The following is a 26,241-nucleotide window of genomic DNA, read 5'->3' on the forward strand; positions in this document are numbered from 1 at the left end:
ACTGCCTGCTGTGTTTTCCCATAAACCACTGTCCTGTGGGCTGTGCGGATGCTGGAGGTGCATCTCTCTAGAGCACAGACAGGCTACACTCTCCCTTCTGTAAGCTTCAAGCTGGAACTTTTACCAGAAGTTCTCAGTAGCAGGTTTTTCACACCCCTTCCGGGACGGCCAGCTGGTTTGTTGACTGACGATTAGTTCACACAGCCATGTGAGCAACCACATCACGACACAGCTAGGCAGATTACCACTCGGCTGCACAGAGAGCTAGCTGTCTGTATCCACCCACTACTACGGCTCACCTCAGTGACACCACAGCATGTTCTTGTGTATGTGTATGAGTGTTTCTCCTGCATGTATATATGTGTTCCTTGTGTGTGCCTGGTGCCAGCAGACATCAGATCCCCTGAAACTGGCATTGTAGATGGTTGTGAACCACCATGTGGGTGATGCTGGGAATTGAACCTGGGTCCTCTGCAAAGAGCAGCAAATGGTCTTAACCTCTTAGCCATCTCTCCATCCTCCGTTCTTGCTCTTAGATATTGTTGTACAGTTTTAATTAAATTTAGGGCAACAGCAGTAATCAACTGGTAAAAAGGTGATAGTGATATATTTGCTTTTTATTATCTGAATCTTATGTCCTTTAAAAGCTTTTGTCTTTTTTGAAAAAGGTTTATTTATTTATTATGTATACAGTGTCTGCCTGCATGTGTGCCTGCAGGCCAGAAGAGAGCGCCAGATCTCATTATAGATGGTTGTGAGCCACCAGGTGGTTGCTGGGAATTGAACTCAGGACCTTCGGAAGAACAGCCAATGCTCTTAACCTCTGAGCCACCTCTTGTCTTCTTTCTTTCCTCTCTGCCCCCTCTCCTTTCTTCTTTCTTTTCTTCGCTTTGTTTCTTTTCCTCCTTTCTTCCTTTTTCTCTCTTTTTTAGATCCCCCGAACTGCAAACACTGTTATGTCTCACCAAGGCAAATCAGCCTCCCCCTCCCTAGCATTGCCTCCTTGGTTAAACACATTTCTGCAGTAGCATTGCGCTAGAAGTGAAGTGCGCTCTGCTCAGGCAGCAGGACGTTTCCCATACAGAGATGCGTGTTTTAATGGTGATACTGTGCAAGGGGCAGGATTCGTTTAGTACAGCTTGTGACTGTGCTGCGAGTTCTTTCATCTCTCCTAAGGAACTTGGCCACTTCTCTTGCTGCTGTGCCGCTGTGTGATAGGCAACCTTTACATCATGAATTCAGCCATAGACTACCACCTATCTCCTTGTAGGTGAATTCCTCCCTTACAGCCTGTAGAGGATTTATTGTTGCTTTCCAAGAAAATACAAAACTGGATCATTTAACCAATAACAAATATGTATTAGGCAAATGTCAAATGTTGACTTGTTCTTGAATCATTCTGTATACTTAACTATTTGAACTATAAATTGTACTGTTGTATTTTGATGGCATTTTAACCAGTAATTAAACAACGTGTGTTATCACGACAGAGTGTATAATTCAAGTGAAATGACAACCACATGAATAGCTATGACCTAATTTCACACCATACACAGTAACAGTGACATAGGGACAGCCACATGGCCAAGCAATTAAGAGATGACAAATATAAATGCATTTTTATTCAGAGGGAGGGTTCTCAGTCACTGCTGATAGGGTGTAAACAGCACAGGGATTGTGGAAGACAGTTTGGTAATTTTTCACTTCTGTCATGAGGCCCTGCAATCACACTCCTCAGTATTTACCTAAAGAATCTTGCTGATGCATAAGCACCATCTATACAGCTATATATGTATACATCTATACAGGGAAGTTTAGAGTAGCTATATTAATAATTGCTAATATTTGGCAGCCACAGGTGTCCTTCAATGAGGGAATTGGTCAAGTAAGCTGTTGTAGATACAGACAAGATAATATTATTTAATACTAAAAAGAAATGACTTAACAAACTATAAAGACAAAATAAACGTATACACTAATAAAAAAATATGCCACTCTGAAAGGGATATAATATGTTTCAGTTTTGTAATTTCAAGAAAACTTAAAACTAGGGAGGGAGCCTAGGCAGGTTGCTCAGTGACGTGATCGTCACATGAGCGTGAGAACTCGAGCCCTGTGCTGATGAAAAGGCTGTGCATGGTAGGGTAGTGCTGGACAGCAGAAGCAGGTGACTGCCTGAAGCTCCCTGGCTGCCAGCCTCGATGACCGATGAGCTCCAGCTTCAGAGAGAAACTGTGTCTCAACAAACAACGTGGGTAGCAACGGATCGAGGAAGACAACCAGTATTGACCTCATGTACACCACCATGAACACATATACACACACATACACACGTAACACACACACATACACACACATAGTAGGAAGATAGTAAAATAGTCAGTGGTTGTCAGGGATTTGGAGGAGAGAAACACAGGATATGGGGGAACAGTAAAACTGTCTTGTATAATATTAATGTGGTACATACATGGCATTGTTCCATAGTCCTGTAGAACTATAATGCAAGTTAAAGATCTTAGTTAACAATGTCACTATCTGTGACAAATGTATCATACTAACACAATACTTAAGAGATTGTCTGGTGGGGGGCTAGGGATGTGTGTGGGAACTCTGTACTTTCCACTCAGATTTATAGGAAATGCAAGACTTCCTTGAAACTTGTTTGACTGAAGTGACATCTCTTACCTGCCCCCCCCCCCCTTCAGCTGTCCTCTCACTAGAAACCAATGAAGAAAAATGAAGAGCTTTCCCCGGGTAGCTTTAGGCTCTCTAGCTTGTTTTTTTCTGTTTGGGGATTTTCAAGACAGAGTCTTACAGAGCGCAGGATGGCCTTGAACTCAGGATACAGTTGTGGGTGACCTTAAACTCTAGATCCTCTGGTTGCTCTGTCTCTAGGGTTTCAGGTGTGCCCTACCATGCCCAGCACAGGGGCTTTTGTTTTGGCTTTCTATGTAGCCTTGGCTGGCCTGAGGCTCATTATTAGACCAGGCTAGCCTCAACCCATAGATATCCACCTACCTCTGCCTTCCATGTCTTAGAACTAAAGGCATTTGCTACTACGCCTAGCTTCAAAATGAATACATTTTGACTGCTTTTTATTCATGCCAATACCAGCATACTTTAAGTAGCTAAAAATAAGCTGCGAGTGTGTGTGTGTGTGTGTGTGTGTGTGTGTGTGTGTGTGTGTGTGTGTGTGTTTACTATATGCTGCTTAAGAAAACGCTTCTTAAAGGCACTATGTCTTGGGTAAATTCTGAGTACATTCTTGGCGCAGACTTACAGTCACCAGGGAGACATAACTCTGGGAGCATCTGTGAGGCGGTTTCTAGGTTGGGGTAACTGGGGAGGAAGAAGCACAGTGTGTGTGAGGGCCACTGCTCCACGAGCTGGTGTCCTGGGCTGCGTGATGAACGGGAGGGGAGCCACATACCATCATTTATCTCTGCTGCTTACTGACTGCAGAAAAGGCGGGACTGGCTGCCTCCCACTCCAGCCACCTCAAGCTAGGAGCTAAAACAACTCTTCTTCCTCAAGTGGCTTTTTACAGGAACTTTGTCACAGCAAGGAGACAAGGAACTAATGTGCCTGTGACGACTTAATTCACTTGCGGCAATTACTCTTGTCCAGTTCTTCACAGCCATAGGACCTACCTGACTTTGTGCCTCAGATGTTAACTCCATGGCTTTAGGTAAATTGCATGTTAGTTCTCATTGCTTCAATTGCCCTATTAGTTGAGAGAATAATATGTTTCTAGTCACTGGGAGGAGCATGCCAGACTCATGAGAGTGAGTGACCTGTGTAACTTGTAAAGCACTCTAAGTAGTAGAGGGTTTCTGTGTCGTTTTTAGGTTATGTTAGGAGTTTTAAATCTCATGCACGTAAATCAACAACAAAAGAAAATCAAAAGAAAAAAGAAAAATTCTTCCTAGTTTAAAAGAAATGGCCGAACTGATTATGCAGCCAATGGAATATGAATGATTTGTGTCCCAGCAAGTATATAAGGAACTCAACTATAAAATTACAAACACAGACTTTCAGAAAACATCGAGACTGTGTTTTTAAAATAAATGACAGTGGGGACTTTCCTGGCATCTGGGGGACTCACAAGAAAGGCACTAAAAGCGAATAAAATAATTAGCTCTCAGCTTCATAGCTGTTAGCAAAGCTGTCATTAAAGGCTATGTTTTCCTGGCACAGAAAAGACCCAAAGTGCCAAAACTCTCAGCAGTGATGAACTTTGACAACAGAATCAAGATGTATATTTTCACTTTTACTTTGGTTCTTTGCTATTAAATTCCTTCCTTCCTTCCTTCCTTCCTTTCTCTTTCTTTCTTTTCTTCCCCCGCCCCCCTTTTTTGACAACAAGGTTTCTCAGTGTAGCCCTATCTTGGAACTCTTTGTAGATGAGGCTGGCCTTGGACTAACAGAAACACACCTGCCTGTGCCTCCTCCTAAGTGCTAGGATTAAAGGCATGCATGCTAGAATTTCTTTTAAATACTTAAGCATGTGTTGTTTTTATGATTAAAACTAAATTTTTTTGTAAAAAAGAAATGAATTTTGATTTTGAAAATTGTCAGTCGCATCAAAAGAGAAGCTGGGGACCACTCTAATGACTAACATTCCACACCTACAGAGAACTCACAGCTTACAGCAGATAAACTGCTTAACTTTATTTTTTTTCATTCTTTAATTTTATTAATTTATTCATATTACATCTCGATTTTTAGCCCTTCCCCTGTTTCCTCCCATTCTTCCCTCCCTCCCATTTCTCTCCTTCTCCCCTCCCCTATGTCTGTGACTGAGGGAGACCTCCTCCCCCTATATATGCTCTTAGAATATCAAGTCTCTTCTTGGTAACTTGCTATCCTTCCTCTGAATGCCACCAGGTCTCCCCATCCAGGGGACATGGTCAGAAAAGGGGCACCAGAGTTTGTGTGAGAGTCAGATCTCACTCTCCACTCAACAGTGGAGAATATCTTGTTCGTCGGCTAGGTCTTGGCAGGGGTTCAAAGCTTACTGCCTATATTCTCCTTGGCTGGTGCCTTAGTTTGAGGAGGACCCCAGGATCCAGATCTGCCTGTCATAAAGTTCTTCTTGTAGGTTTCCAGGACCCTGTGGGTCCTACTATTTCCCCTTTCTTCCATGCTACTCTTGCTTAAAGTCTCAATCGGATGTCCTCTCCTCTGACCCACTTTCTTGGTAAGTAAAGATTTTCATGGTACGTATCCCTTGGACTAGTGTTTTGATATAAGTGAGTATATACCATTTGTCTCTTTTTGCTTCTGGGTGAACTCACTCATTATGATAATTTCTAGATCAATCCATTTGTCCACAAATTTCAGGAATTCCTTGTTTTTAATAGCTGAGTAGTATTCCATCATGTAAATATACCACAGTTTCTTAGTCCATTCTTCTACTGAGGGACACTTAGGCTGTTTCCATGTTCTGGCTATTATGTATAAAGCAGCTATGAACATGGTTGAGAATATGTCCTTGTTGTGTGGTAGGGCATTTTCTGGGTATATTCCAAGGAGTGGGATAGCTGGGTCTTGAGGAAGCCCTATTCCCATTTTTCTGAGAAAGCGCCAGATAGCTTTCCAAAGTGGTTATACTAGTTTGCATTCCCACCAGCACCACATGTGGTGTCATTTGAGTTTTTGATCTTAGCCATTCTGATGGGTGTAAGATGGAATCTCAGTGTTGTTTTGATTTGCATTTCTCTGATGACTAACGAGGACGAGCATTTCTTTGTCACGCACAAAACTCAAGTCCAAGTGGATTAAAGACCTCAACTTAAAACCAGAGACATTAATTCAGTTAGAGGAAAAAGTGGGGAAGAGCCTGGGACACATAGGCACAGGAAACAACTTCCTGAACAGTACACCAACAGCCCAGGCCTTAATGTCAACAATTAATAAATGGGACCTCATGAGGCTGAGAAGCTTCTGTAAGGTAGGAGACACTGCCAAGAGAACAAAGCGACAGCCTACAGAATGGGAAAAGATCTTCACCAACCCTTCATCTGACAAAGGTTTAATATCCAAAATATATAAAGAACTCAAGAAATTAAACACCACAAAACCAAACAACCCAATTGCGAAATGGGGCTTGGAACTTAACAGAGAATTCTCAACAGAGGAATATAAAATGGCCGAGAAACACTTAAAGAAATGCTTAACTTTAAATGGTAAGAAGAAAGCAAAGATAAACGCTACCTTATCATTCACTCTTGAACACAACAAAGTCAACCCCTGCGTTTCCTGAGCACCTACTGTACTTTACAGGCAGCTTTAATCCCCAGATAAATCAGGTAAGAAATGCTTGGGAAGTGCAGGCATTATGTCGTGTGTGGGTGTTACGTCATTTGTGAGGAGTCATAGATCCAGAGAATGAAGGACTACTTTGGACTTTCCACACCACTACACTACCTTAAAACAACACCCTGAGTCCCTTTTAGCTAATAGGCTCTGTGAACCGTAAACTGCCTTTAATTTTACTTTGTCAGACAGTCTATTATTTTCTATAAGAAATACACTCAAAGTAATCATTATTCATGGAATCTGAAGATAGGTAAGGTGCTCAAACAAACCGCAGAAGGATGCCATGTGTTGATTTTGAAGTGGTTTGGGCTGAGGTCACGTAGCGGTCTTACAACTTCTGGAAGTTGTGCTTGTTGGTAAAGGCAGCCCACCTTGGCTGCTGTGTGCCCCTGTGTGCCCCAGCATGATCTAATGAAGAATGCCAAGAAGCCAAAGCCCTACTGGCCCTGCTCCCTGTCAGGGAATTCATACGAGGCCGCCTTAATGAAGCAATGCAGGTCTTCTAGCTAAAGACTTATCTTGCGTTTCCAGCCATAAAAAGCAATGAGTTCCTTAAGTACAGAGTCCCCTGGTATAATGCAACCCACTGAATTTGCAGGCACCCCGGGTGAGGCCACATGTGACCTCTATGAGACTCCTGGTTAAAAGCAAAATTTAAAGCCATAGTATATTATCTCTGTGTTGTCACATGCCTCTGTCTTTAAATCCTCCTAGCCTAACGTAAATGCATCAAGTTGGCCATGAGATCACTGGGAAAGGGCAGCAGAGACAACGTTCCTCTGGAGACGGTGTTTCAGATTCGGGAAGGTCAGATGGCTTCCTCCAATGATGTTCTGAGCTGCTGTGGGGAGAATTCAACCCTGAGTCTTGCTCTTATTCACAAACACAGATTCCTTGGCCAATGGTAAAGGTATCCATCTCTTATAGAACCATCCAGTCACCCTCTCTCCTTGATTGCCAGGACTATACTATTGTCATTATTAAAAAGTGTTCAGCCGGTTATGGTGGTGAAGTCAGAAGGATTTGCTGAAGGTGGTGGAGGCAGGAGGATCAAAAGAATGAGGCCAGCCTGGGCTACACATTTTTTTTAAAGCCTTGGCACAGGCCTTTAATTACAGCACTCCAGGAGGCAGAAGCAGGCAGATCTCTGTGAGTTTGAGGCCAGCCTGCTGGTGTACAAAGCCCAGGACAGCCAAGGCTACACAGAGACAGCCTGTCTCAAGACTCCACCCACGCACCGCCGACAAAGTGTTTAGATAAGATTATACACGGGATGAGACAATTAAGTGTAAATACTGAAAAAGAAAGTATGCACTGTCTTCCTTGATGATATAACAGTATATCTAGGGGATGGAAGGACTCACATTTATGTAATTGATGATATAATGGTATATCTAGGGGATGGAAGGACTCACAGTTATGTAATTAATAAACAAAATGACTTGGCACTCTCTTCATTGGCAATAATCATCTACAAGTGGAAATTGGGGAAAGTGGCATTTAGTAAGAAAAATGATTTAAAAATTTAACACATCATAATGAAAGGACAATGTTAGGAAGCAAAGCTGATGTAAATATTCCACAATATATCCAATTACTGAACCATCACATGGTACTCCACAAATATGCATAATTTTTATATATCTATAAATCATTTTAAAACAATTTTAAGAAATTAAGAACAAATACAAGAAAAAATATAGGTCTTTTATGAACTAAGCTAGGGTCTTACTGAAAATATTAATGTTTGAGAAGGAATAAACTAAAAGCAAATTTTCAATTGTTAGACTGTCATTGAAATGAGAGAAGGGGGAGAGAGGGAGAGAGAAAGGAGAGAGGAGGGGGGGCAGAGAAAGAGAGAGAGATAATTAAGGATAGGGTCTCAAAGGTTGCTTTGGAGTATTTGGGGTTGAAGGAATTATTAATGAAGTGATCCTAAGATTTTCCCAGAAGAAAAAATTCCTAATAATAGCTAAGACAATTATTAAAACTAATGGATTTTCCAGAGGTCAAAAGGTATTGGAGAATTTTCTAAGTGCTTTGCTTTGCTTTGCTTTGTTTTGTTTAATTCTCACAACTGTCTGCAGCCGTCCAGTTTCACAGACAACTGCGCCACGGTAGAGACATGATGCAGCATCAGAACAGGATTCAGGTCCATTCTGGGTGCAGCGCTGCTCTTGACAACATGCTCCCAAGTTCACTGTTCGCATGCTGAAGAGGAGTGTTTGCCTGAGGTCCTAAAACACACCATAAATACACTATACTGTATCAACAATAATCAGCTGTATTGGGTAGCAGAACAGAATTGTGGGAACTACACAAAAACTGGATAAAGAAAAGGCAGCAGCATTTCTAGTCAAGTGAAAAAAGTGAGTCAGGTGTGATAACACACACCCCTGTAATCCCAGAACCAGGAGGCTGAGGCAGCAGGACAGCAGGTCCATGGCCAACCAGACTGATACAGTGAGACCTTCTCTCAAAACCATCAGACAGACAAAATTTGCAGCTTGCTTGTTTATATGTGTATCAATTCAGGGGAAAAAATGCTAGGCTTCTATGTGCAGAGTTCTTATATTTTTGGTTGTGAGTCTAGCCTTTAACAGCTGAGCTGTCTCTCCAGCCCTACGTGCACAGATCTATATCAATGAGAAGTTTTTAAGTATTAGAATTCACAAAGTTGTGTGTGTAATCTAAAGATTAGAGAGGCTTTTTAAATGCAAGACACTCAAAAATAGTGTAAAAAAGACTTTTCATTAGATTAAAATGGGGATCGACGTGGAAAACAATGGAATCAAAAGACATGACAGACTAAGGATATATTAACTCATATGAACTGTTAATGCATGAAAAGATGTTTTTAAACTTAAAGAAAAACCTTGAATATATATAAAAACCCTTTGAAGCTGATGGAAAACCATAAAAAGAGTAAAACCAAATGTGGGAATGCATGCCACACCTTACAGTTATTAGGAAAACATAATTCTCCAAGATCACATTGGCAAAAAAAATGAAAGATAATAATAACAACTGTAGTTGAAACCAGCAAGATGGCTCAGTGAGTAAAAGCGCTTGTTGCCAAGCCTGAGTTCAGTCCTTAGAATCCCCATGGTAAGAGAGGACCAACTTCCACTACTTGTTCTCTGGTCGCCACAGATGTGCTCTGAGATGCAAACCCATATACCTCTCTCTCTCTCTCTCTCTCTCTCTCTCTCTCTCTCTCTCTCTCTCTCTCTCTCTCTCTCCCTCTCTCCTTTCTCTCTCCTCTCTCTTCCTCCTCTCTCCTCTCTCCTCTCTCTCCTCTCTCTCCTCTCGCTCTCTCCTCTCTCCTCTCTCTCTCTCTCTCTTCCTCTCTCTCCTCTCCTTCTCGCTCTCCCTCTCTCTCTCTCTCCTCTCCCTCCTCTCCTTCTCCTCTCTCCTCATATGCACACACATGTATATGCAATAATTTTATTACATCATGTTACATACACAAATAATACATGAATTTGTCACATCTTAGTAAAACAATGCCATATCTCACAAGTTTTAAAATGCTTTTAAATGTTTTTAACTAGTAAGTACATTTCTAGGCCCCCATCCCATAAACATATAGAGCAGGAGCCCATAATAACCTACGTACAAGGTGTCCCACAGTGCTGTTTGTGGTGAACAACTGGAAATGTGGAGATTGCACCCTGGGCCCGAAGCACGCAGTAAATCATGGCGCACCCACACTGTGGAGCACTTGTTACTATTGGTAAGAGAGGATTTCTGTGAAGTGAACTTTGGAATGCAGAGAAATGAATAATAAAGTTTCGCTTTTGTAAGTGGTAAACTTCTGACATCACCACTTACACAGTTCTGTAACCACATGCACACATTCACATGGGCAGAGTTCACATATTTTCCACTTTGGTTCAATCATGGAGTCATGGATCTGAAAGCCTGCACATTTAACTGCTAACACTGATATCTGAAAGGATGGCCATGCTGTCCGTGAAGGCAAGGAACAAATGAGAAAAAGGCATTTAACAATAATTTTAAAAGTTCTATGTGTGATTTGATCTACTTTAGGGGAAGTGATATTTTGGTGTTTAGGCAGCAAAAGTAGAAAACGATGGCAACTGAGATGTAAATGATGATTGTGTTATTTTGGCAGAATTTTAGGGTTTTTTTTTTTCTGTTTAGACTTTCATTTGAATTTTCTTGAAGGCCTGCATAATTTAAGCAGTTAGAAAAATACAAAGCTGGTTTTTATTCTAGTGAATTCTGCTGGCATTTTTAATTGGTTCATATAATGATCAAGTATAGGGCATTAGCACCTAAAACAAGAAGTGGAGAATCTTCTAATCAGAAGAAAAAAACACCCTTTTGTGGGTTGACATTTGAGAGGAAACTTTCATAGTGCCCGTACATTTTCCATTGAACAGATGTCTGAAATCCATCTCAAGTGAAGACTGTGTGAAACGCTGTGGGAGATTAAACTGAAAGTGTTGCTGTAAATAACGGAGAGTTAGTGCTCAGTGACCTGCCAGTCATCTATGGACATGAATCTCTTCAGAGTTCTGAAGGTGGTGGGTGCGCCAGTACCCAGAGTGACGCTTCGCAGGGGTCCTTGTGCCGCTCTACCAATTTGCGTGAGGAGCACCCTTTTTCCATCAGGACGGGGTAGAGAAGATGCCAACAGATGCTCCATGTTTCTCAAATGTCAGCCTCTAAGGTTGGCTCTGTCGCCATGACTGGCCTTCTGTTTTTCATTTCAATCCAAAGGTGTTTGCCTCCTCCCCTCAGTCCCTTGCAGGTTTAAAGCTCATTAATGAACTGTATTCACCTTTCTAGCATCATCCTGAGTGAAACCTCACATCCAGCGTGCATTTGCATATTCTGTGTCATCTGGGCACTAATGATGCACCTGACAGGCTGACCCTGCAGCGTTTGACGCCGCCTTGAGGTGAGGTTTACCTGAAAGAATGAACTGTGAAGCCTCAGGATTTGAGGTCAAAAATCATGGCTTCAGACCCTTTCATGGTGTTATTCACAATGACATTTGAAGAAAGGCACTCTCCCTCCTCTGCCTTCATCTCCTCACCTGTGAAATCCAGCCCTGACTCCTCTCTCCTAAGCAGTGACAACTAAAGGGATCACAATCTATTACTAAATGAAGGTCAACTATATATGTATTTGTGATTACAAGAGTAAAGATATCCTTCGTAGGAAATTTTAAAAATGCAAAATCGCTGAGATTCAGGAAATTATACGAGAAAATAAAAATCATCCAGTGTATTTTCTCCATGGGGGTAGTATATAGACATACATTAAAAATACATTTCAAAGCACACTGCATATCATTATGAATCTGCTGTTTCACTTAATTGATACTTCAATACATTCAAATTCTTCAGTAAGCCAGGCAGTGGTGGCACACGCCTTTAATCCCACTCTGAAGGCAGAGACGGAGGGTCTCTGAGTTCAAGGCCAGTCTGGTCTACAGAGGGAGTTCCAGGATAGCCAGGGCTACACAAGGAAATCCTGTCTTGAGAAACCACAAAACAAAACAACAAAATAAACACCCTTCAATAACATAATTGTAATAGTGATTGAATGCTTATTTTAGTCTTAGTCTGGTTTAATACTTTTTCTATTTAGATATTGTTTTTCACCATCAACATATCACATTATTAACCCAAACTTAATAAATTCTAACATTGAGATCTTGCTCATTTACATTGTCAGGAAACTGACCATGATGCACTAAAACATCCAACACCCATCTATATTTTTATGTATAATTTCCACTCCGTATGTGACTTAATATTTAAATTTAAATATGCCATAAATTTTATAAATGTTCATTTGATAGTCTCTTCTAGTATTGCCACATTTGTCCTGATTATTGCTTCTGGGCTTAACTTTGACCTTTTAAAATAGCTCCCTACATCTCATAAGCAGTAAATTAACTGCTTATTACATGTCCTTAGTACCACACTAATGTTCGATCCGTTACCTCATTTTCTTGCCATGTTACATAGGCATGGTGACAATACTTTGTTCTATCTGCATTAGCCTAATAAATCTTCTTCACCCAGCCTTTTAGGTGAACTCTGACAATCTCTCAGACATTAGGTGGTTCCTCATAAAGATCACAGTAATATTTCATGGTGATTCCAAATAAAAAACAATGCTTTTCTTTGGGGTTTTTTGTTTTTGTTTTTGTTTTTGTTTTTTAAGACAGGGTTTCTCTGTGTATCCTTGGTTATCCTGGACTCACTTTGTAGACCAGGCTGGCCTCGAACTCACAGAGATCCACCTGCCTCTGCTTCCCCAAGTGCTGGAATTACAGGCATGCGCCCCTGCACCCAGCAAACACCATACTCTTAACAGAACTTCATCAACTTATATTAATTGTCGTTTTTAATGTCTCTTTCTACCTATCAGTTTCCCGTTTTCTTGTGCTTGTCTGTTGCTATACAATCTCTGTTGTTTTTGCTCTTCTCCAAGTGTTTGGAAGGTATGTGTAGTCTGTTGTGCTAAGAGCAATGACTATTATCAAGTTAAGAGATGTGGTTTGCACACGGCCTTGCTTGTAGATAACTTAATACCGACTCTGTGGGCTGCTGTGCTGACGAAGGGGCTATGGTTATGCACAATCCCCACTTCCACCATCAGCACCGTCAGCTCTTCACTAGCTCCAATCACAGTGCTCCATGGATGAGGACAGTGCCATCGAAGTCTAACTTTTATTATATGGAATAAAAGCTCAAGCTTTAAATTTTCTATGGTCGATATCACATCTATCCACTTGTTAGAAATGGGGAATGGGGCACAGGCCACAGTACTTGAGTGAACGTCAGAGGGACAACTTGTGGTCGTTGCTACCGGATGGCTTCCAGAATTGTCAGGCTTCATCTTGGCTACTTTTCAATCACTCTGATAAGACCCCATGACCAAGACAAGTTACAGAAGAGTCTGTTTTGGCCCACAGTTGTACAGGGTGAGTCCATGGCCATCGTGGTAAGGGCATGCTCCACTCTGGAGCAGTGGCTGAGAGCTCCTATCTGGAGACAGCCACCACCAGGACAGAGGAGAGGGGAGAGGGAGAGGGGCCGATAACTGGAATGGCGTGGGCTCTTGAAACTCCAAGGATCACCTCGGTGACACCACCCCCCCCCCCCCCCCCCGCCGCCGCCAATAGCCCTTCATCCTTCTGAACCGTCCAGCTGGGGACCAAGCGCTCAAATACACACGTCTGTGGGGGCTGTTCTTGTTCAAACCACCACAGATCTCCTGGTTACATTGAGCCATCTCGCTGGGTCAAATCTTTCAAACTGACGCCTACGTGATTTCTTAGTAAAGGCAGGGAAGTATTCTAGAACTTACTCTCCATTGCCATTCTCTTTCCGGTCCATTTTGTTGGCTTTTTTTCATCTGATCTCCCTGCACCACACTCCTCGTGTTCCCACGCTGTGACTCCGTGGCCGACTTTGTAACTCTCCACGGCATCAGTTGTATCCATGACAACTTCATTCTAGGCTCACCACGGGAGCCTTTGTTAGTCACCACTGTTCTCCTTGTATATTGCTCTTTTAACTTTTTCATTCCAAACTATTGGCTCTTCTTAGATTTCTGCCTTACTTTCTGGTTTCCTAGAAAGTTCTTCATACAGCAGTGTGAGGAGAGCATTTTTCAGCAGCCGGTCCTCTGGTACTTCAAGGCAGGCCTGAAGTCTCCTGTTGTGCACCGGGCAGTTACCACTAAGCCGTTTTTTATTATAGGGGAGGCAGGGTTGGTTTTTGTGATTTAGTTTTATCTGCCTGATCCTGGCACATATTTCATTTACATTTTAAGAGTTAAAACCCAGCCACCTCACATCTTAATATTGTATTTTTTTTCCTTTCATGTATTTTATCAGAAATCTCTGAAAGATTCTCATGCTAATTATAAACATGAAGTTCTCATCAGCAAAGTAACTTCTCTTTATAGGACATGGAGACCGTCCCAGAAAAAGCACAGCTGAACACAATACAGGAGAGGCCAACAGATCACAAGGCACACAGGCCCTGCGGACACGTACATCACAGCGCCTGCATCTATGGTTCAGGATTGTTGTGGGAGGAAAGCAGAAAGACGGTCAGAGCCAGAGTTCCAGGAAGGCTGTGCGCAACAGTCTTTCCCAGAAATGGCTGCATAGACAACAACACTGGCGAGAAATAATGGGAGAAAATCTCACTGGGTCCCAGCCCCAGACAAAGAACCACTAATAACTGCCAGAAGAAGTAGAACTAGCTCCTTCTGTGCATGTGCCCCTTTTTAGTTTCCCAGTACACAGTGGTTAGCCCCAAAACCATATCCATACACACAACGAAAACGGACCTAGCAGCTTGTATTTATATATGTTTGTATAAGTGCAACAATAATATTCAAAGAAGCTATCAACGTGAGGGGGGCATGGGAAGGGTGGGAGGGAGTGGAGCTGGGAGAGGCTGGCAGGTGGAAAGCGATGCAATGGAATTTCAATTAAAGGCATTTAATTTTTTTAAAATAATTTTAAAACTAAAACTAAAGAAATAAAATAAAAATAGCCCAACAGTCTGTTTCCTTTTACTTATCTCATCTTTTCATCTTAGCTCTTAGCTTTGAGAAAACTCACACTGAGTACTAATATGTCTTTAATATCTATTATTCCGTTTAACTTGAAGGAGACTGTTCAGACAAAGATATACACATGGCGGTCTTACCCTGGGTGCCTGTCTCATGGTGTGTGTGCAGCCATTTACCCATCTCTGGTGAGCAGCTGCAGTTTAAGAGTCTGAACAGTAAGTAGTGGATCATTCTAGGTATCAGAGCCTTTTAAATAGCCATTCTATGTAAAATACAGTCAACCACATAACACAATTTTGTGTAAAAAAATACACCTTTATATCTACAGTTAAATTTCACAAACAGAAGAAACGCACGAGAGTCTCACAGAGTCAAGGATTACCATTGTGAGACTACAGGCAGCTGATAGTTCCTGCTTTTCATTTTTCTTGATTTTCCAAATTTCCTGTGGTTAACATATATTACCCATACATGAGATGAAAAACCCATTCCTCTTAGTGTGAGGGCCCCACAGATAAGAGAATCATTAAGGAACAGCGTTTTTCGCATGCTCGGCTCTAACAAATGTTTCCTGGGAGAAAATAAGACCGTATTATAGATACAAAATTCTGTTCCTACTTGCCACTTTCATTCATATACCGAAGAGAAAAAGAAAAAGAAAAAAAAATGAGCTCACAATGCCCTGTTTTGGTTTGCCTTATTTGTCATAACCCTGGCTGGCCCGGAACTCACTGGCTGTGTAGAAGCTTACAGGTATCAGCCTGCCTCTGCCTCTGGAGCTCCCTACACCCAACGATGAAAATGACCTTTGTTTCCAGACCTGGGATTTAATGAACTAGAAAGTTCAGCACAAGATTCTGGAACTAAGTAAGAATATTAAAGGAAATGTCTCAGATACTACCAAATATATCATTATCTTTTCATAAAACATGGAGGGTTAGACCAGCAGGATGGCTGAGCTGGTAAAGTGCACTGGCCATGCAAAGCTGGTGACCTAAGTTCAGTTCCCATAATCCACAGCCAAAGGAGAGGAGGCCCCACTGCTGAAAGTTTTCCTTTTACCTCCATGTGTACTGGGGCACATTTACACCATGACATACGCGTGCACCCACACATGAATATTACACACACACACACACACACACACACACACACACACACTGTGGCACTATCCTTTGGGAGAACTAGTTATGACAATTCAAAACTCTATTTTTTCTCTTATTATCCTGCCTGCTGGTGAAAAGCATATTAAATATACTCAGCCTGATGCCTGAGACTTTCTTAAAGTGACACTCAGCTCTCCTGGTGCTTCTGGTTCCAGATACAAATCCCATCTTATCTGGTTCCCACAAAGAAGACTAGGTGTAGAGACAGGAACAGGTGCTTGAGAGGGTCAGGTAGCATCAGATTTGGCATGAATTTTTAGAGAGAAGCCCTCCTATATCCAATGCTTTTTAGATTCAACACAGCTTCTACTCATCAAAATGTCCACATAATAAATATAGGTTATAGGAAAATAGTTCTCAAAGTGTAATGTTGTGATGGATAATTGGCTAGAATCCTGTTCTCCTTCCCACCTTAATCACAGCCATTTTTCTCAGCGTGGCTTGCCACTACCACTACCTTGGAGCTGGGTCCCCCACCTTTGCCCTTGCTTCCCCACATGGTTACTTCAATATGGCAGCTGGAGTAATCATATTAAAACATATTTTGGATCACTCCATTTACCTATCCTAACCCCTGACCTAATATTTTTTTAATTCAGAATAAAAACCAGAGCGTACATTATCCTGCACAAACCAAAGTGTGATAGAACACAGTCTGGTACCCAGAACAGGCTTACTTTCCCTTTTTGAAAAGAGAATTGGGACTGTAAAAAGGGCTAGACAAATAGTTCCATGGTTAAGGGCACTTTCTGCTCTTACAGAGGACCCCAGTTTGGTTCCCAGCACCATGTTGAACAACTCTCAACCACCTGTAACTCCAGCTCCAAGGGATCTGATGGGATGACATTCTTTTCTGGTCTCTGCAGGCACCTACACAGACAGGGCACTCACTCACACAAACACATATGTGTGAACATAAATAAGATTTTGATCAGAGGGCTGGGCGTGCTGGCACATGGCTTTAATCCCAGCTCTCTGGAGGCAGAGGCAGGTGAATCACTGTGAGTTCGAGGCCAGCCTGGTCTACAAAGTGAGTCCAGAACAGCCAAGCCAAGGGTACACGGAGAAACCCTGTCTCAAAATAACAAAAACAAAACAAAATGTTGATCATAATTAACATGAGCCTTTTTTAAAATTAAGGACCATCTGTACAGCTGTCAACTTGCCTCTATGTTGATTTCTAGTACAGTGTATTATTTTAAACAAAATTCTTTTTCAGACGATAAATAAAACTCATACCCATTATTGAAAATATGGAAGATTTAGGGAGCTTGAAGTCGTCCCTGTGGTACCCTAAAGGGAAGCATGGCTGTTCCTGTGACACCCTAAAGGGAAGCACGGCTGTTCCTCTGACACCCTAAAGGGAAGCACGGCTGTTCCTCTGACACCCTAAAGGGAAGCACGGCTGTTCCTGTGACACCCTAAAGGGAAGCACGGTTGTTCCTGTGACACCCTAAAGGGAAGCACGGCTGTTCCTCTGACACCCTAAAGGGAAGCACGGCTGTTCCTGTAGTACCCTAAAGGGAAGCATGGCTGTTCCTGTGGTACCCTAAAGGGAAGCATGGCTGTTCCTGTGGTACCCTAAAGGGAAGCATGGCTGATGTCTTCACATCTTTCCTCCCAATCGAATTTTCCCCTAAAATCTAGACACATAATATGCACTGAATACGCATGTTTGTATTCACAGTTTTTACTTAACATGACATTAGTCTTCAAAAGCAGGGTAGTAAATAAATATATGCTGTTGGATGACCTGGCTGGGCCACAGTCTATCAGGTCATTTCCACTTTAAACTCTGAAGTTATCCTGCCTTCTGTCCATAGTGTTTTAGCACTGTTGTTATAAATGGAAAATAAGTAAATAATTAATCTAGAAAGAGGAAATGCTGGCAACAACCTGGGGCCTCATTGACGGTCTGAAATGATGACTCTGTCATTGGCATTTTCTGTGAAGACCACAGTGCAGAGAGCAGGCGCTGAGGAGTAGCATCCGGGTGGCTTTGCTCTTAACGGAGAATTCTGCTCAGGTCGCCCTGGCCTTGATGGCGTGCCAGTAGCTTTCCAGCTCTTACTTTTCCTGCTTTTGTGTCTGTCTATCTCAAGCCAAAAATAATTATCCACCCACTAGGATGCACATGCTGTAAAAGAACCCGTGTTCTTGAGGTCTCTCTATACTTCTGAGGCTTTCTCTGGCAAACAAATTACTTGGCCTGGGAGCTTTTCCAACTTGGCAGAGTAGGAGACAAAGCAAAACATGGGCCCAGTGCCATTTAAGTTCTATGATGGAGTGGATGCTTTGAAAAATGAAATTAAATATGGGCAATCTAAGAAGGCTTCTGGGAGGCAGAGGCAGGTGGATCGCTGTGAGTTCGAGGCCAGCCTGGACTACAAAGTGAGTCCAGGGACAGTCAAGGCTACACAGAGAAACCCTGTCTTGAAAAACCAAAAAAAAAAAAAAAAAAGGCTTCTGGGGAAATGTGTATGAACCAGCAGATCATTTCAGGAAAGCAAACACACATCCTTCAGGAGGAACACAGCCGGACAGCATCCAGGGCATCTTGTCTGGAGTATCATAGGGAACTCCATTCCAGAGAGAATATCCCTGGAGTCCTCCAGGCAAGAAAGACACTACAAAGCAATGCAAGCTGGACTCTGCATCCCGGGGAGAGAGATGCTGAGCAATTGGCAGTGTATTCAGATCGTCAGCCAAGCAGTTCTGTCTCGGTAGATGTATATAGTAAATTCAAGTGTCTACACACTGGGTGTCATCAGGAAGAACTAATGGTTACATGCAATAAAATGGGTTTGTTACACTAAGTCTAATGAGTCCAGTGAAAAGAAAGATGGTTAGAAGCCTCGGAAATTAGTATTTGTGTTTTTCTCATAGTTTTTGGTGTGATAGTCATTTTAAGCCAGGGTCAAATCTAAGTGTGTTGATGGCGATTGGTAGAGCATGGTTAGTTACCAAGACAGCGAGTTAGCCTATCTTCTTGTACATCTTCTGCCTAATTAATAAATAATAATAATAATAGTGCCATCCACACTCAGTTCTCCATGTGACAATATTTATAAAGTAACACATCTGGATGACTCTGTGAGCTGCAGGCACTGTGCCAACCCCTTCATCTGACTTATGTTGTATAGTCTCAGTAGCCTCCTGAAGTAAATGGGCCCAGTTCCACTGCTGTCCCAGTCAGAGAAGACCAGACAACAAGGAACAGAGAGGTGCTGCAGCTGCCAAACACCATGTATGTAAAAGCCAGGAGTCACGACAGGGTGTCTGGCCCGTGAACACATGTATCCTAGCATATGCCGTGCTGCTCACCCTCCATGGTTGGGCTTTTTGTAGTGTGAAGCTGTGTTTTTAGAGGAAGCCAGTGCAGTTTCAGTTTTCCCTAGCAGAGGGAAGATATTAAGAATCTAATCCCTTTGTTTGCAACATAATTATTGTCATCCCGGTTTTTTTAATCTCTGATAAAAAGAGAATCTCAATGAAGGATTTACATAGTTTTAATCAACTGTTTATTATGTTAAAATATCCTCACATTTCTGTAGGGTAAAAGCACCCCACGTATCTATAGAGCAATTTTTTTCAAAGATGGGATCTCATGTAGACCATACTGACCGTCACTTCCACATGTATCTGAGGATGACCTTGGACTCCTGATTCTCTAGCCTCCACGCCTGGAATGCTGGGAATGCAGGTGTGCACCATCACACCCAGTTTATTTGGTGCTGAGTATGAAACCCAAGGCTTCGCACATGCCAGAGTAGCACCCTACCAACTAGGCTACATCCACAGCCCAGAACAATCCTCATGGTTACTGTTCATATTTTATAAAAGACATTTCTGTGATCTTCAAAAATTTATTGTCACCTATGTCGTTCCTCAAAGATGAATCAGAGTATATTGCTAATCCCACTACATGGGAATAGCTCTGAGACTGGCTGAGACCTGAATGTCTATGCAGAGGCAATGCTTCTTGTTGGTTACACAATCCCTGTGACTTATTATTAGATGCCATTTTTCACACAGTATGAATGAAGATTTTCAGATGTCTTTCTTCTGCTCATACAAAGAGCAGAGAACCAGCCTTAATTGTTCTGTGCATCCTGCACACCTCATACTTTCATGATGTTAGGACTACATAATGCTTGCAAAAAATTATATGTTTTCAGAACAAAAGAACTGGACACTGATGCTGGATCAGACCTGAAGGATCCATTCCTCTGAGCATGCTGGATGCTGACATTCTGCATCCTTCATGTTCCAGCCTCAAGTGCTTCAGTTGCTGTTCCTTATCAGAACAGGACAGCTCCCTGGACAGTTTTGAAGAAAGCTTCCAATTCCAATTGGTCCAGCATTTCAAACTGTCTCACATTGAATTTCTAGTAAGTCTGGAATTTCTCATCATTTAGAAACTGGACCACAAATGCTATTCCTAGCTTGCTTAACCATTTTCCCCAATTTTCTTTGGGCCTCTACACAGGTATTATTCATCTGGAAGATGAATAGGGTTTTGGTTGTTTTCTTGGGATATAGATGCTTATTTTCATTGGGAGTTGGTTATAAATTCTTATTGGTCTTATTCAGAGAGAAAATGAGGTTGGACTCAGGGATTTCTCTCTTTTCCTTTATCTTTGTTTCTTAGATATGGACATAGAGGTTGAAAAGAAAGGAGGGAGAATATAGGAATATATAGGAATGACAGAACAAAAAGTAGATCATTGAATCTACTCAACTTAAAGCCTTAACTGTTACTCACAAACAAGGTTATTCTTGGTTCATTGGTATAGAATTTTGTACATTGATGCAAAATAAGCTCAATTTTGATACATTGTTATATAATTAAATTCAAGGTTATTCTCACACACATTAAATACATTTCTAGCCTAATATGAGGTAGTGTACCCATATTACTCATTTATAATACAAAGTATACTTCCAATATATTGAAGGTACTGTTGCAGGCTGTTTAGGATAATTAAGTTATGCAAGTTAGTTGTTAGTTGATGAGCTCATGGTCATGTCTAGTCTATTTTTGTCACAAGAATATACATCCTGGGTTTAACAGATAGATATGATTCTACAAATAGATAAGGTAACAGATAAGATTTTCAAAAAACCTCAGAGACATAAACAATATGGCATTTAAAGATGTTTTCATGATTTTAAGGATCCTTTGACAATAAAACAGGTTAACTTCTGGCAACACCCAGCCTACCTCAGAGAAGATGATGAGGATCAAAGAACCTCCTTATGGAGATGGCTTCAAATGTGGCAAACAAGCCACTGGGCAAAATGTCCTCATTTCTACCACAGACAGAATTCTGCCTAAAAATGGGCAAGCTTGGATGCAGGCAGAGTCGACGGTCAAACTCTGCCAAGACAGGGTAGGCCAGTCCTCAATAGTTCCTGCTTCACAAATATGTCTGTCAGATATATTGGGGCAGAAGGCTGAAGATGATGCTTCAATGTTATAGAGTGTTTTGGATGACTGTCTAGGCAGCAAACTGTCTCTGTCAATTTCTCATTTGGGAAGCTGCTAACTTGCACTTTCTGTTTACTCAGACAATTAATTTTATTCCTTCTCGTCTCTGATGGGGTGGAAAACCAGATAGTTTATTTTTACAATTAAGCTTTGTTGTTTAGGGGTTAAGATATTTTTAGGTCTAGATAGATGGTTTAAGTTGATAGAGATGAGATATGATAGATATTGATTTACATTCAGAATTTTAGATGCAACAAGATAGGAAAGATGTTTTACCCAAGGTTCCCAGATACAAATAGGCAAAACACAATGAATATAACACACACACACACCTGTATGCGCGTGCACACACACACAGGACAAACACACATGCATGAGAACACACACATGTGCACGCATACACAGGCAAACACACATGGATGAACACAAACACACATATGCACACACACAAGGCAAACACATATGGGTGAACACACACAGACACACACACATACACACACACACACACACATGCACTCATACAAGGCAAACAGACATGGATGAGAACACACACATGTGCACGCACACACAGGCAAACACATGGATGAGCACACACATACATGTGCACACACACAAGGCAAACACATATGGATGAACACACAGACACACAGACACACACACACACACACACACACACACACACACACACACACACACACACTTTGAGAAGCAGATTCGGAAACTGGCATTAGGGTAAGGTCACCAAATACAAACTGACGACGCGGTGCCAGGGAGCAAGAAGGCAAGAGACATATGAACCACTGCTGGTTTAGCTCATCTACTCGTGCGTGCGAGTTATGCAACAGTTAGAGGCTGAGGAGTTTTTCTATTTAAAAAAGGAAATCTTTTTGGTTAGTGTCAGCAAATTGGGCAGTGAATAAGCTAAAAAGGGGAAACAAGTACGTTGCCTGGGACCTTGACTCTGTGGTCAGGCCTGACAGAGTCAACCCAGCTGAAAGGTCACAGCCAAAGCAAGCACTGTTCAATGGAAACCCCCCCTACATTTCTAAAACACTCAGGACATATCATTCAGTTTTGATGAAGATTCACTTTTTAAAAAATGCCTTTACTCAATTAAATTTTCCATGCCTACCAAAATATCTGAGAGATAAGCGTTTGTGTGGCAACTCTTTCCATCTGGCAAAACAGAAACCACTGGGTTTCTACTGGAAAATTACCAAATATTTGCTTTATTTACTTTCCTATTTACAAAGGCACTTGCCAACGACCAGAAATGTTCACACACTGACATGCGGTAAGAACATGCTGTTTCCTCATGAGGAAAAAGTGTTGGAAATGTCTGTTGAACCATTTGGGTTTGGTACCTCTTGAAGGCAAACAGAACCGTTCCCACTTTATAGAGAAAAGGAGGCCAAAGGAATTTGATGACCTTTGATAAATGGTCTTTCAGGGTAGCTAAAAAGATGGATCAGTGGGTAACACACTTATACAAACAGGAAGGCCTGAGTTCCAACCCCTAGCACCTCCATTGTCTTTAAAAAGCCAGGTGTGGCATGTGTGTCTGTAACCCTGGTGCTCTCATGGTGAGACACAGGCGAAGGAGAATCTCTGGAAGCTGGGGGTGGGCTAGCCCATGTGTGCAATGGGAACAGCAAAAAAACATCTCAGACAAGGTGGAAAGGCAAAGGCTGACGCCTGAGGGTGTCATCTGACCTACACTTATGGCATGGCACATATGTTGATTTAAGAAATCCAGTTTTTCTTGGAAACTGGCAGAATGTAATTTTTTTTTAGGAGAAGGGGTGTTAGAGCAATGTTTTCCATTTATGTAACTCAAAGAGGAGACTTTCTTCAGGTAGATATCTCCAAGCTGTTACCGTCTGTTCTACCGTTGTCATACCATCCGGTAGCATGTACTCTGAGTCACCTGTTCCTAGATAGGAGAATTGAGGACTCATGAAATGAATTACTCCTGAGGTCATATGCCTTCTAAGAGGCTGACCTGAAACTCAAACTAGGTTTCAGTGCCCCCCAAAGCCTTTCTACGACAGTGTAGGGAGAGCATTTGGCATGCTAAGCATGCTTCTTTACATGTTTAAGTCATGTTGGAGGCTCTTATTCCAGCACTGGTGAACATGTTCTCACCACGGTACATCCCATAGTATCCTGCAGCAGCAGCCCCACTGTTGGTGTCACACAGACATGTTCTAATTTAACACAACTAGGTATCTGAGCATTGAGAGACATCCAGAGTCCTCCTGCTAGGATGCCCTGGCAACTCTGGTTTCTCACAGATGTGGCTTATGAATTAGTGTCTTTGAAGATTGGAGACCCCTCTAGCTAGTCCAAATAGCCCTTAGTAACCTATTGCTTTTCACCAAGGGGGGCATTCATACACAAAGGCCACCACACCCAAATCTCTGATTTTCAGTATGAGCTGTTACCTCCCACCTGACACCAACCACTGTATCTTCTCCCAAAGGCCCCATAGCAGGTGTTAGTTACACAAGAGCCTTGATCCTTGAGTGAGTCACCTTTGAAATGTGATCACAAAGCAAGCCTTCCCTTTCCCCACCCCGTGCAGCCACAGATTTGGCCTAATGCCAATGCTAGGAAGATCACGTCTCCGCTTCCTTCAGATGATTATCCCAGGATGCTCCCATGCCACTGTGCTCGAGATCCGCTGTATATGTGTTCCAAAGCATGAGGAAAGTACTAAAACAACAGTGGGCTACAGCACAATTTAGGGAAATAATCTAGTTATGTATCTAAGGATCTCTTCAGATAAAAAGGGGGCAGGACCAAGGAACAGCATATAAAAAATGTCTATTTATAGCAGTGTGTTTATGCCATCAACTTAAAGCCCAGTGCAGCCTCTCAAGACTTCTATAATCAGTTTACAGGGAGGGAAACTGAGGGTCAAGGAAGCTTAGCGGCAGCCTACGTGGCTTCATGAATTCCCCTACACACTATGTGGGGATAGCTGTTATGGAATTCCAATGTGAAGACAGATCCGAAACAGCCATCCATCTTAATTTCCATCTTACTCTGTAGTATGAATGTACCCAAGATGGAAGAATGTATTGCCTAGTTATGGCTCTATTACCAAAGCATTAACTTAACTGACAAATGAGAAGTCCTGCATCCCGTGTTTTCATAATGTATAACACCACATGGAATTATTTTATATAAGTACACACTATCAAACTGAATCTTGAATATGTGATGCAAAGCTGTACTATTTTATTTGCACGCATTAAAGAGTCAGATGTGAAATTAAGTCATGAGTTTTGGGTGTCCGTGATTCTGAGGATTGAGCCTAAAGCCTGTGCACACTGGGTTCATGCCTTACAACTGAGTGCATAGCTGGCTATCTATGGTTCTGGAAGACAGGAGTGATGCTCCTTCTATGGCAAATCCCTCACCCACTCCTCCATGCCTCTCCTCTCGCCTATCAGATCCCCTACCTAACTCCTTTTCAATTTAAATATCCACTTACATTGCATTATACTTATTAATAAGTTTAAAGAACAGAATTTAAATTAAAAATCTGATTTGTTTTTACTTTTTGCATATCCCAAAATGTAGATAACAAATACAATCTTGAAAAAAAAAAAAAACAAGCTGTAATGTGCCTACACTACGGAGCACTCCTCAGCAATAAGAAGGAAAAAGAAACTGTTGATGCATGCAGAAAGAGCCATGAACCTGAAAACCCAGAGAGAGAAGGAGGTAATTAAAAAGGAGACAGTGACCGGGAAGGTGGCTCCATGCTTAAGAGCATTTGCTGCTCTTCCATACGATGCAATTTTAGTTAATTCCCGTATCTAGAAGCTGAGAACAACTCATAGCACCAGCTCCAGGGAGCCCAAGGCCCTCTTCCGGCCTCCTAGGCATTCGTACGCACAGGGGATACACTCACACAGACACACAAATACATAAGCATAAAAATGCATCTTTTAAAAAGAGAAAAATAAAATATGAGTTCATACTGTGGCTCTACTGTAAACTCTAGGAAGCCCTTCTGTGAGCAAAAGCAGACAAATGTTTGCGGGGGGATAGTGGTGATGTGGGGGAGGTGGGAAGGGACTCTGAAAGGGTAGAGGGGGAGTTTTTAAGGTGCTGCCTGTGTTGGCTAGCTTCCCCAGGGGTTGACTTCTCATGCACATCCTTACATTAAAATCTGTCGAACTAGATAGTTTCAGTAGATAGTCATTTTATGTTCCTACCTCAAAGTTTTATGATTGTTGCTTAGTGAATAACCCTTCACAAGATACAAAATTCAAAGCAGGCCATATTAAATGTATAATTACAAGTGCAGGAAACATAAGCCTATAATTTGGAAGTTGTGTGAACCCTGGTCAAATGAGGTCCAGACAGCAGTGCACTTCCAGACGCTCCAGACGTTTTCCTTCTGAGAAGGAAGCTGAATGCACAAGGCTGCGTTCCATGTCTACAGGCATACGGCACGGAAAAGGCCAATGGTTAGGAAGAGGAAATCGAGTCAACAGCTCTTTGTATCTGGAACTTGAGCGAAGTGGTCCACGACCCGCATGAAGAATTCTGGGGGATTAAATGCTGCACATTCTATTGTGATGGTGGCCCATACCCATAAGCTTTTAGTGGTGATCTTAAAATACCATAAACTATGTGTTAGAGAGGAAGAAAGATACAATTTGAACAATA

At 41.9% G+C, this 26,241-nt stretch overlaps 1 protein-coding gene across 3 annotated transcripts in view; it reads right to left on the minus strand.

Moving 5' to 3' along the window:
- The window catches only part of Stat4 (signal transducer and activator of transcription 4), a 99,281-nt gene that overhangs the window by 47,225 nt on the left and 25,815 nt on the right, over positions 1-26,241 (minus strand). The gene's annotated exons all lie outside the window — the stretch shown is intronic.

This window comes from Acomys russatus, chromosome 12, assembly GCF_903995435.1.
Source record: "Acomys russatus chromosome 12, mAcoRus1.1, whole genome shotgun sequence".
NCBI classification, from domain to species: Eukaryota; Metazoa; Chordata; class Mammalia; order Rodentia; family Muridae; genus Acomys; species Acomys russatus.